The following is an 11,262-nucleotide window of genomic DNA, read 5'->3' as shown; positions in this document are numbered from 1 at the left end:
ATCCACATTACTAATGATCATGTATACTCGATATAACTATCACAATTGCGGTGTGATTCATCAGTATAGTTAGATCCTGAACTGGTTCCGTGCTATAGCCCCTAGTGACGTCTATTCTATGTATATGTAAGTGTGATCATGTAATTGTACTCATGTAAGTGTGATCATGTAATAGTACAGTAGTGTACTGTAATGTTCTACGTGTGCTAGCTGTAATGTGTGTTCTCTTTATCTAGCAAGTATAGTAATGTAGTCATTCTAGTATAGCTATATATGTTCTCGTCCTAGTATAGTTGTATATGTTCTCGTCCTAGTATACTTGTATATGTAATGTACTGAAAAGTTCTAGAAAGTATTGACTCATGAATGAACTAACTCATTGTATGATATCGCGTTCTAGTAATTATTCTAGTATCTTCCTAAACTACCCATATGGTAGTTTACTAGTAATCTATCTAGTAAGTATGGACATGGATGTATACCCTCGCTACGCAAGGGCATATGTTAAACTGGAAGGACCTTTTATGACTATATATGTACACATGATATATAACTAATATTTAAACGACTTTCGGACGAATACCCGATATCCCACCAGACCACATCTCAAGGCGCGAAAAGAAAATAGGGTGGATAGCCTTCCTAAGTCTTTTAAACATTTCTTATATAACTATACATATAGAGGCATGAAATTTATAGTATAAAAGCATAAATAAGTTTTGTAAGACATTTGAAATATAAGTATTATTTTAAGAAAAGATCGACTTGATGTCAATCTATAAAACAATTTGAAGGCATAAGTTTAATAAAACAGTTTAAGTATAAGGAAACATTTGTTTGAAACACAGTTGTAAATAAGTTTGAAAGGTAATGTATGAAGTAAGCTGTACAATGTAAAAAGGAGTTTAAAACATATAAAATGTTTATAAAAAGTCATTTGAAGGAAACTGTTCGGTAAAACGGCTAATGAGTAGCCAAATAATTTGAATGCTGTATATTAATCACATGTGATTGATGTAATAAGTAATATAATCTTACTTACTAATCACATGTGATTGACATAATAAGTAGCATGATTCTACTTGTATCCCCCCCATAAGACATTTAAAAAGAGTTTAAAACATTAGTTAAGGGGTATGAACTCACCTGCAGTATGTGACTGGAATTGAACGGGCTGTTATCGGAAGGAAGGATCGGGCAAGTGCTTGGTGTCAAGTGAAGACTTAGACACACACACAATGATCCTAATTACATATGAAAACATATGTATATAAATAATTAGTGATTATAACACTAATTATACAAGTAATAACATTTAAGCTCGAGGATAACACCTTTGGTCAAGTGCTAGGAGGCTAAAGGGTTGCAACAAAGGAGTGCAATGCCCCTATTTGGAGTTTAAGGTCAAAAGACCATATTCATTGGAGTTTATGGCCCAGGGGAGTAAGCTCCTGGCCAAAAACTCCCAACCAAGGCTTGAAATGGTGCTTACAATCACTACAACTCTAGTGGGAATTTATTCAAGGCTTATACAAGTGTTTGGGCACCATATTGACTCCTTTGGAGAGTTAACGGCCCAAAGACCCTTTCCCTTGGATTTTACGGCCGTAAACTCCCTTGGGAGGGTGATTATGGTTCTTTCAAGTCTCTATAATAATTAGGAACAATTCTATGCTTTTGTACTTGGCTTCGGAAGTGTTTATGGCACATTTTAGCACCATTTTATGGAGTTTACGGCCATGGAACCTTTTGGGCCGTAAACTCCCTCTCCATTTGTGTTCTAAGTATTTTAACTAGTCCAAAACTCATCTAGGTACTTGCCCAAATTGTCTCATGGCCTAAGGAAGTGTTTAGGGTGTCCTTTGACCCCTTTAAAGGAGTTTACGGCCCAAGAATTACTCTTGGCCATAAACTCTTCAACACTTGTGCTTTCCTTATGTTTTCTAGGTCCTAAACATATTATGGTATTTGCCAAAAATAGAGTCCAAGCCTTTGGGGGTGATTAGGGCACTTTTAGCCCTTGAAAAAGGGGTTTACGGCCCAAGAGCATATCCTTGGCCGTAAACTCCTAAAATTATATGGTTTTGATTGATTTCTAGCCTCCAATGTTCATACATAAAGTCCTTAACTAGTTGCCTAACAAGGAATTGGGACTAGATGGCCTTTAGGCCTTGTTTTGGAGTTTACACCCCAAGAACGTTCTTGGGCTGTAAGCTCCCGGATCTTGTGTTTTGGACATGTAAATAATGTTATTAAGTATATAACAAGTATTAAAACACAGCTAGGGAAGTAGACTCACAATCTGGGATGAAAACCCGAAGATCCGTGAGAGAGAAATTGGCTTTTCTCTAAATGGAATTCAACTAATGAGCCAATTTGGTTCAGGATTCTATTTATAGTCCTGAGATTTTTGGTAGAAAATATTTCTATTCTCGGAATGGATTCCAATGATCTAGGGTAATGGAATTTCAGTGTTGCACAAAATCCTAGTACAACCACTCTCCTAATATCTCTTTAGGTGTAAAACCCTGAAACTGCCAAACTTATATTCTAAGTCTGAATTTTTACTGTAACCGCTCTACTTCTATTGGATTGAAATGGTTTGATTAGAATGGAAAATTTCAGGTTGTCACATAATCCCCCTGTTAAAGGGAATTCATCCCGAAATTAGAATTTAGGCAAGGAAGTATGCACGAATGATCGAGTCGTGAGGAGAAAACTTCCTAATCGATTGGTTCTAGCGCACTTAAGTAAAATCGGGCTCTCGGTTGGCATTCCAACGAACCTTCACTAACTGGCGACGGCGTTGCTTCGTCCGCTTGACCTCTCGGTCGAGGGTCATTACAGTTCTAATACGAAGGTGAGGATCTCGACGAGTGGACTTGCAAGAGTCCAAACGGAAGGTATGATTTCACGATCAAGATGTGAAGGGTAGAATGTATGTTACTGAGTTCGCGGGGTAGGTCTAGTTTGTGCGAGGCACAAGACCGATTCTGATAACAATCTCGGAGGTCCTGTCTAAATTGGATTTAGCTTTCCACGCTTTACGAATCGTATTAAGCCATTCCCAGAGTGAGTTATGCTACAGAACTTGGTCACTCACTTGGAATCTCAGAGGTTCCTTTTCTTGCGTAACTTCCCAGTCAAAGGCCATCCCTTGCTGGGTCAAAGTCGTACGAGTTTCTGTAGCTTGCAAGGAGTTCTGAATGAACTAAGGCGGTAGGTCGGTAAGACCTAGAATTTGGTGAAAGACTGTCGGCATCTCTGGTGTTGATAAATGCTCAACGGTTCTGGCAAACTGAAGATGTGCTCAAAATTTCTCACATTACTAACAGTGTGTCTTAGAAATTTGACTCTTCAATTTCAAAACTCGTGCATAGAGAACTTCACAAGAAGTTCCTCTGGAGGTAATGTTCCCATGGGTACCTTCTTACTACAAGGGGAGATAAGTAAGTCATGACATGGAGAAATGACGAACTGATCCAAGTACGAAAGACGTACCCTATTCGTCTAGTTCATGAAAACTATGGGCGTACTGGTCCTATCCGAAGAGTATCACTACGGACTCGAAGTGTCCGCATTGAATTCGGAAGATAGTCTTCCAGATATCCTTCCCTAACACATCGAACTGGTGATATTCAGATCTCAGGTCCATTCCTGGAAGACATTCTTTCCTTGTGTTTGCTCAACCATTTTGTCTACGCGCGGCAGAGATAACGATTTCTAATGAAAAATCTCGACGGAGTCTTCGATAACCGAGGTACATGCAATGCGATCCGTCGATCTCTAGAAGAATATGACCGAGGTTCTCTAGGGTGAGAAACCTAGTCTTCTAATTCTATTTATGTGTAGTTCGCTAAGTTGTCCAAACTGTTCTTGTATCTCCGTGGGTGTTTAAACTATAAGGTGATCTGTTTACGGGGGTCGTACTGGGTTCTATGCTTGTTCTCATGACGATGTGATTACTCGTACTTAGGCAGTTCTCCGTCCTGAAGTTCATATTAGAATTCATACCTAGTTTCACAATCACCCTTTCATGTATACGAGTCATATATAATTAAGGTTGAAAAGGTAGTCGAATAATTGGTTCTTCTTTAAGTTCACATCCCATCGGGGAAAAAGAATTTAAAGTGGAATCATCAATTCTAAACCTGTAGAACCTTGATTATATATCACTCTTATGCATACATTCTTCAGTGATAGATCAACCGCATGAATCCCTGGATTAAACTTGACGTACTACACGAGTGGTACTTCGGGGATTTCTTCGGAAATAAAATAACTATGAGGTACTCCTGGAATGAGTACTTCGGCGTTCTGATGTGACGGTTTCGCTGGAAAAGTGATCTAGAAGAAAGAGATGTACGTATGAAGCTGTTTTCGTGAGGATCAAACTGAATCAATTTGTATGATACTGTCGAAATCATACTGAAACTTAAAGACATTGGATTTGAACATAAGACGTTTACAGACAAAGCACAACCGTGCAACCATGAACAGATTTACAGTACTTTAGATTTACCATAAGACTATTGCTGCGAATAAGATATACTACAAAAGACAAGTATACGCAGCACGAGAATTCCTATACAGACAGGATCTCGCAAAAGGTAAGACTCTAGTTGCACTAGTTTTAGATAGTTTATAAGTCTGTTACAACAAAACGCCTAAATTACATTTAACGTGGTTCCGGAGCAGGATCTCCTGCGGCTGTGATCCTGAGAATCTTCCCGTCTGCGCCAGAGTTTTGCGTTATCGGGCAATCCTTCTGGAGGTGTCCAACTTCACCGTATTGGTAACATATATGGACAACACCCACATTGGTGGTGGAAGTGAAACGTTGAGTAGGAGTTATGGGGACGCGGGTTCTTTCCTTTTTCGGGCAATCTCTCTTATAGTGCCCAAACTCTCCACAATGATAGCAAGTCTGGTTCCCATCGACGTTGGGCGAATTGTTGATCGGTTTTGATAGGCTCTTGCAGTAACGTTTGGTGTGCCCCTTTTTGTTGCAATTTTTTCATTGCAAGGCTCGGCAAATTCCCTCGTGGTGGTAATTGCATCGGTCGCACTTCGGGAGTGTTCCTTTGTATGGTCTGCTCGGTACTAGGATGGTAGAGGTTTCCGCTTGCTGTTGTTGCATGGAAAGTTTTTGGGGTTTCTCGCGTTCTTTCTGAGTTTGACGCTTCCGTTTCTTGTTCTTTGGTTTTTGGCTTTGCGGGCCTGAGGCCGTTACCATTTGGTGACTTCCTGGATGGATACCATGATTGGAAACTTCATTCCCATCAGTAGCATTGACTATGTTGTTAGCGCTATGGTGCGCAAGAACCGCGGTTACGGCAGCCACTACGGCAGCTGTAACTACCGTTTGAAAGGTAGCGGCGTCCATAGGAAAAGTAGAGGTCTCGTTGCTTGGTTGGTTGTTTCCGGATGACGACATGATTCTGTTAACACGAAAGAATAAAGATTCTGTGAGCGATTCTGGTTGACCCTTGATGTACTTAGATTGTTCTTGAAAAGAGTAAGAGTATGATCTCGAAAGTTTGACCTACATCCCTATGATGCAGTCCTAGTAAAGAATGAAAGTATGTTCGCAAAGGTTTGACCTACATCCCTATGAAGCAGTCCTAGTACGGAATGGGAGTATGTTCGTAGAATGGTCTCAAGACGTTTGTCATTCGAGCTTACTGTTGGATTAATGTCTAAGTCCATAACTATAATTGGTAAGACTTGACCCGACCCGGCATGGTCCATTTGGGTTGCATACCATCATGCACTTGGATAGACTATAATGAGAGAAATAAGACACTTATGGTTATTAATATATTATAAGTTCTAGTATATTAATAATAAGAATAATAAGATTATTTAATTAGTATTGATCAAGAATTAATCTAGGATTAATTAAGTGATCAAAAGAAGACTAATTAAATATATGGGTTGATTGTGTAAATCATCCATACTTATATAGTGGGCTAATGCTCCATGGATAATCAAGTTGGGCTAAAACCCATAGGATGGTCCATGGATGCTCCATGGTGTATTTAAACCCATGGATCCAAGGAAATGGAAAGCCATTACAATTAAGGATTTACCCTAATTGTAACACTATATAAAGATCTTATTCTTGACAAAAATCGGCCACTAGAATCACATTAGAAAGTGAAGAAGAGGGCTAGCCGATTTCATGAAGTGTAGAACTCTCTCAAGTTATTCTAAGTGTTTTGATGATTGTGATTCCATTTGAGGCTTACACACTATTGGGGCTAGGCACTCAAGCTTATTGAAGACTTTCTACATCAAAGAGGTATGTATTCTATCTTGTTACACTCATCGTTTTGTATGCTAGATTAGGATAATACCTTGGATGTTCTTATTTGCATGTATAATAGAGAAAACATAGATCCAAGGTATTTAGGGTTGCATGTACACTTAGGAAGTGTTAGAATGCTCAAAACCCAACAGTGGTATCAGAGCCTAGGCTTACCTGCAATAGAAGCTGAAAAAACGAATTTGTTGTTGTTTGATCAAGGGACTCGGCGAGTCCATGCCTAAAAATTGATCAATTCGATCCAACTCGCCGAGTCGGTTCATGCACTTGACGAGTTGGACCCCCAGACAACATATTTTCGAGGTTTTTGGCTAGAAATGGACTAGGAACATTACCCTAAGTTGTTTTGAACTTATAAACTTGTTTTTAATGTGGTAATGTTCATGCTAATCCATTTTCAAAGATAATTGTCAATAGATTCATGTTTTGTATTAGTTTAAGGTTTAGACTAATTACATGAGAAAGTTTGATTTGAATTATCTTGTTCTTATGAGTTGCTTAGATTAATAGAAAAGTTAATTGAAATAGTTGTTTTCAATCCATTTTAATCTAAGAGTTGAGTATAAAATGTGTTTGTGTAACTTGTCCTCAAGTTACATGAAGAGTCTTGTGTCATTGAATTTTTTTTATGACTCCATAACTTGTTCTCAAGTTATGGAAGTTCAAGAGTCACTTCATTAATAAATAAATAAATAAAGTATAACCTTAATTAATTCCATAAGTTATAAAAATAAAGAAAAGTTAATTCTCTTATTAGTTTAAAGTCTTCCATAATTTATGGAACTTGAAGAGTTTTTTGGATTAAAACTACTTTAAACACATAAGTTATGGAATTAATTAGTTTTGAATAGTTTCAAAACTTGCCCTCAAGTTTTGGAATTTGAAAAGTTTTCTCTTATGAATACTTTAATTCCAAGTTAGCCCTTAGAATTCTAAAGAGTTAAAATTCAACACTTATACTATTTATAACGTTAATGGTTAATTATATATATATATATATATATATATATATATATATATATATATATATATATATATATATATATATATATAAGAACAAGTCGTTTTACCGTTAGTAGGCCTCATTCACGAAACCTGTCTATAAGATGGGTATAAGGTTGTTGCCTATAAAATGGCGACTTAATGGGTGTCCACTCTCACCCACCGCTTGCTTGATCGGTGGAGGGTCGTTAGCCGAACGGGTAGGACAATGACTTTAAATTCTCATTAAAAGTATAATGAATATTATAAAGTAACTAAATGTTTTATTTAATTCCCAATCTTAGTTACTTTAGGAAACATGTGAATTTGGTGCTAGCCCATGGAATTCACACTTTGTACCTTACCAAGTCGTTGGTGGAGCGTGTGTGGTTAACCGGCACACTAACTTAGACTAGTAAGGACCACGAAGGGTGACTTAATGTTTGTCATAGATCAATGGAGCGTGTGTGGTTAACCGGCACATTGATTAGGTGATAATATTAAGGGTACCAAGTGAATTGGTATGGTTATTCACACCTTTTTTTGGTGATCCTCGGCATCCCAGTCACAAAATTTGAGAGGGCACACTCGAGATTGAAACATGCCATTGAAAAGTTCAATGAATCTCAAAAGATCTAGGAATTTCAAATCGAATTAAAACCTAATAAATTATTTCGTTTTTCATGGTGGAAATTGGTGAATCGTCATTCGCCTACCTTCAAATATTTTATAGCTTGGATTACGGCATACCTCTTCTAAGTTATAAAATAGTTTGTTGGGTCCTAGCCTTAATATTTCATATTGGGTGTCATATTAAGGACTTTAAATCAACTATCTTGAATATCTCCCAAAAAATGTTTGGTTTAGACATTTATGATCTTCCCAAATCTCTTGAAGATGATCTTCCTCAACATCATGCTTCACTTCCTCTATCTCCTCCAATTATTCTCTCTACCCCACAAGTTCTTGAAAAGTTTAAGGTCACTCGAGCCCTATTGGCAAGTAAAGGTCTTGGTGTGGTCACATCTTGGAGATGTAGTCACATATTGACAAGCCGGGAGAGTTGGGTGTCAAAGTCTTGAGAAAGTTGGTGGTTCAATCACTTTCTAAGTCACATAGTGAGTTCTTTTGGAACACCTATGAAAAAGACTATGATAAGACCCTTAATGGTTTTATCTATTTGTTAAGATCACATTCCTCAAAACTTGATGGACATTGACAATAGTGACACAGGAAATCCAGAAAAGCATTCTCTTCCCAATGGAAAGGGATCGGCCATAGTCAACTCGGTTGACCAAATGGTAAAGAGAAAAACTAAGTATGTGATAGTCCCGTGTACCATTATCAAAGGGTCCATATGTTTATATTGCCAAAGAAAGGGGCATTGGTTGCAAAGCTGCCATAATTTACCTAAGGATGTTAAAGTCGATAAGTTTGACTCTACTTCAGGTAAAGTCCACTATCTAACTCTGCTAAGTTTCTATTATGAGATTCTTGATACATGATGTGACTGGGTCACATGGTGATGTTTTAAGAATCAAAGAAAAAGTAAAGAAACTTAAAGAAAGAATATGTTGAATCTGATCGCGTAGATGGATTTCTATCGCGTAGTTTGAAGATCGGATTCTTGAGCTACTTCTTAGGAGTTATAATATATTACTTGTGAATAGATAACAACAAGGTTTTCATGTGGATTGTAAGGATAAGTTTTCCGCAAAGTTTTAAAATAAAAGGAAAAAAAAAAGGTTTTTAATTTTATTTATTTTAAAGAAATATCCTTACAATGGCATCTGTGGAAAATTGTTGCTTATATGTTTCCAGTAATAGCAATATTGGAAAGTGGATTTGATTCTTTCATTTGTGGTAGTGTCTGAATTTACCAAATGAAGAAAGTTTTTCATCACCCAAGTTTCAATTGGACAGAAACTTGGAATCATACAAGTTGTATTGTATGATGAATGAGAATTTTCATCTTTGAAAAATTAAGACTAATTTTGATCACATGTATATGTGAGTCAATTAAAGGACTAAGGAATTAGGTACACTGGGTGTGCACTGGTCAAGGTCCACCACAAAGATTGATTTTTCATGATTTACTAAAGATTAGTAAGTATGATTATACTTATAAGGTTGAGTATAATTCTGTAACATTGGAAAGGTTACAATGTATGACAAAACAAATGAGAAGAATCAAATTAGGCAGAAAGATAAAAGTTTCTCAAATCTGAAAGGATGGGAGAGTACTTTAGTATCATATTTCATGATCATCTTAATGATTATGAAACCATATCACAAATTCATACTCTAAGGACGTCTTAGTGCATTGTTATGGCTAAGAAGAGAGGTCATGAATTGTTGGATTGGTTAAAATCAAGAAGATGAGTCATACTTCGTTCCAAAACAATTCTTAGAGTCTTACTCCAAGATTGTAAGTTGTGATGTCTTGGATGAGACAAAGACCAACTAAGACCAATTGTGTGAAGTATTAGTCTTGATAAGAATCCGCACTATCCCTTCAATATTTGTTTTGTAAAGGAATGGTTATTGACTGGGGAAACTTATATGTCAAGGGGACAGTGGGAGCCTTAAAGATCCTGAAAGAGTTTCAAGATTTAATCAAGAGTGAAACCTGTAGTTTATCACTAGCACATGACTTAAGGTTTGCAACCTATAATTCTTGTTTATGTACCTACTTCAAATAAGTTGAATTTGCATGTGAGTTATCAGAGTTCAACTTAGAAGCATTGGTGGGCCTTGTGCTACCAAGGTGACAAGAAATTAAGATTGAACAAGTTCAATCCATATGAGTTTGGATTTGTCACTAACCTTGTCTTGTGATTATGGTTTTGACAAATTCACATGGATAGGAACTCATACACTATAAAATCTAAGTGTCATAAGGTTTCTCTCCGATTCATGAAAAAGATGGTGAGGAAACGCTTTCACTAAGTAGATTTTACGTAGATATCAATTGTGTTATTTGCATTTTCAAAAGTCGTTAGTGGAGCGCGTGTGGTTAACCGACACACTAACATGGACTTGTGAGAAATGGAAAATGCCTAAGCAATTGAGACTATGATTACGGCATCCCTTTTCATAGTTCTGAAAATTGTTTAGACACACAGCTGAGCTATCTACGGAAAGGTGTATGAATCTAAATTTCAGAAGTCCAACAGATTTCTGGAAATATGTCAGAGCTAGTGGAAGCATAAGTGTTATGCTGTTAATCATCATGTTAGTGGGAGCATATTATAGAAAACAAAGTTTCAATCCGTGAAGTTGCTGTTGGATTAATGTCTAAGTCCATAACTATAATTGGTAAGACTTGACCCGACACGGCATGGTCCATTTGGGTTGCATACCATCATGCACTTGGATAGACTAAATGAGAGAAATAAGACACTTATGGTTATTAATATATTATAAGTTCTAGTATATTAATAATAAGAATAATGAGATTATTTAATTAGTATTGATCAAGAATTAATCTAGGATTAATTGAGTGATCAAAAGAAGACTAATTAAATATGTGGGTTGATTGTGTAAATCATCCATACTTGTATAGTGGGCTAATGCTCAATGGATTATCTAGTTGGGCCAAAACCCATATGATGCTCCATGGATGCTCCATGGTGTATTTGAACCCATGGATCCAAGGAAATGGAAAGTCATGACAAGTAGGGTTTACCCTAATTGTATAACTATATAAGCATCTTATTCTTGAGGAAAATCGGCCACTAGAGAGACTAGTATTATTCTTGAAGAGGGCTAGCCGATTTCATGAAGTGTAGAATTCTCTCTAAGTTATTCTAAGTGTTTTGATGATTGTGAACCATTTGAGGTGTCACACTTGGGGCACTAGGCACTCAAGCTTCATGAAGACAAGAACCATCAAAGAGGTATGTCTTCTATCTTCTTATATTGATAGTTTTGTATGCTAGTTTAGGATAATA

Source organism: Lactuca saligna, chromosome 3, assembly GCF_052625555.1.
Source record: "Lactuca saligna cultivar CGN05327 chromosome 3, ASM5262555v1, whole genome shotgun sequence".
Classification (NCBI taxonomy): domain Eukaryota; kingdom Viridiplantae; phylum Streptophyta; class Magnoliopsida; order Asterales; family Asteraceae; genus Lactuca; species Lactuca saligna.
Note: the sequence above shows the minus strand (reverse complement) of the source record.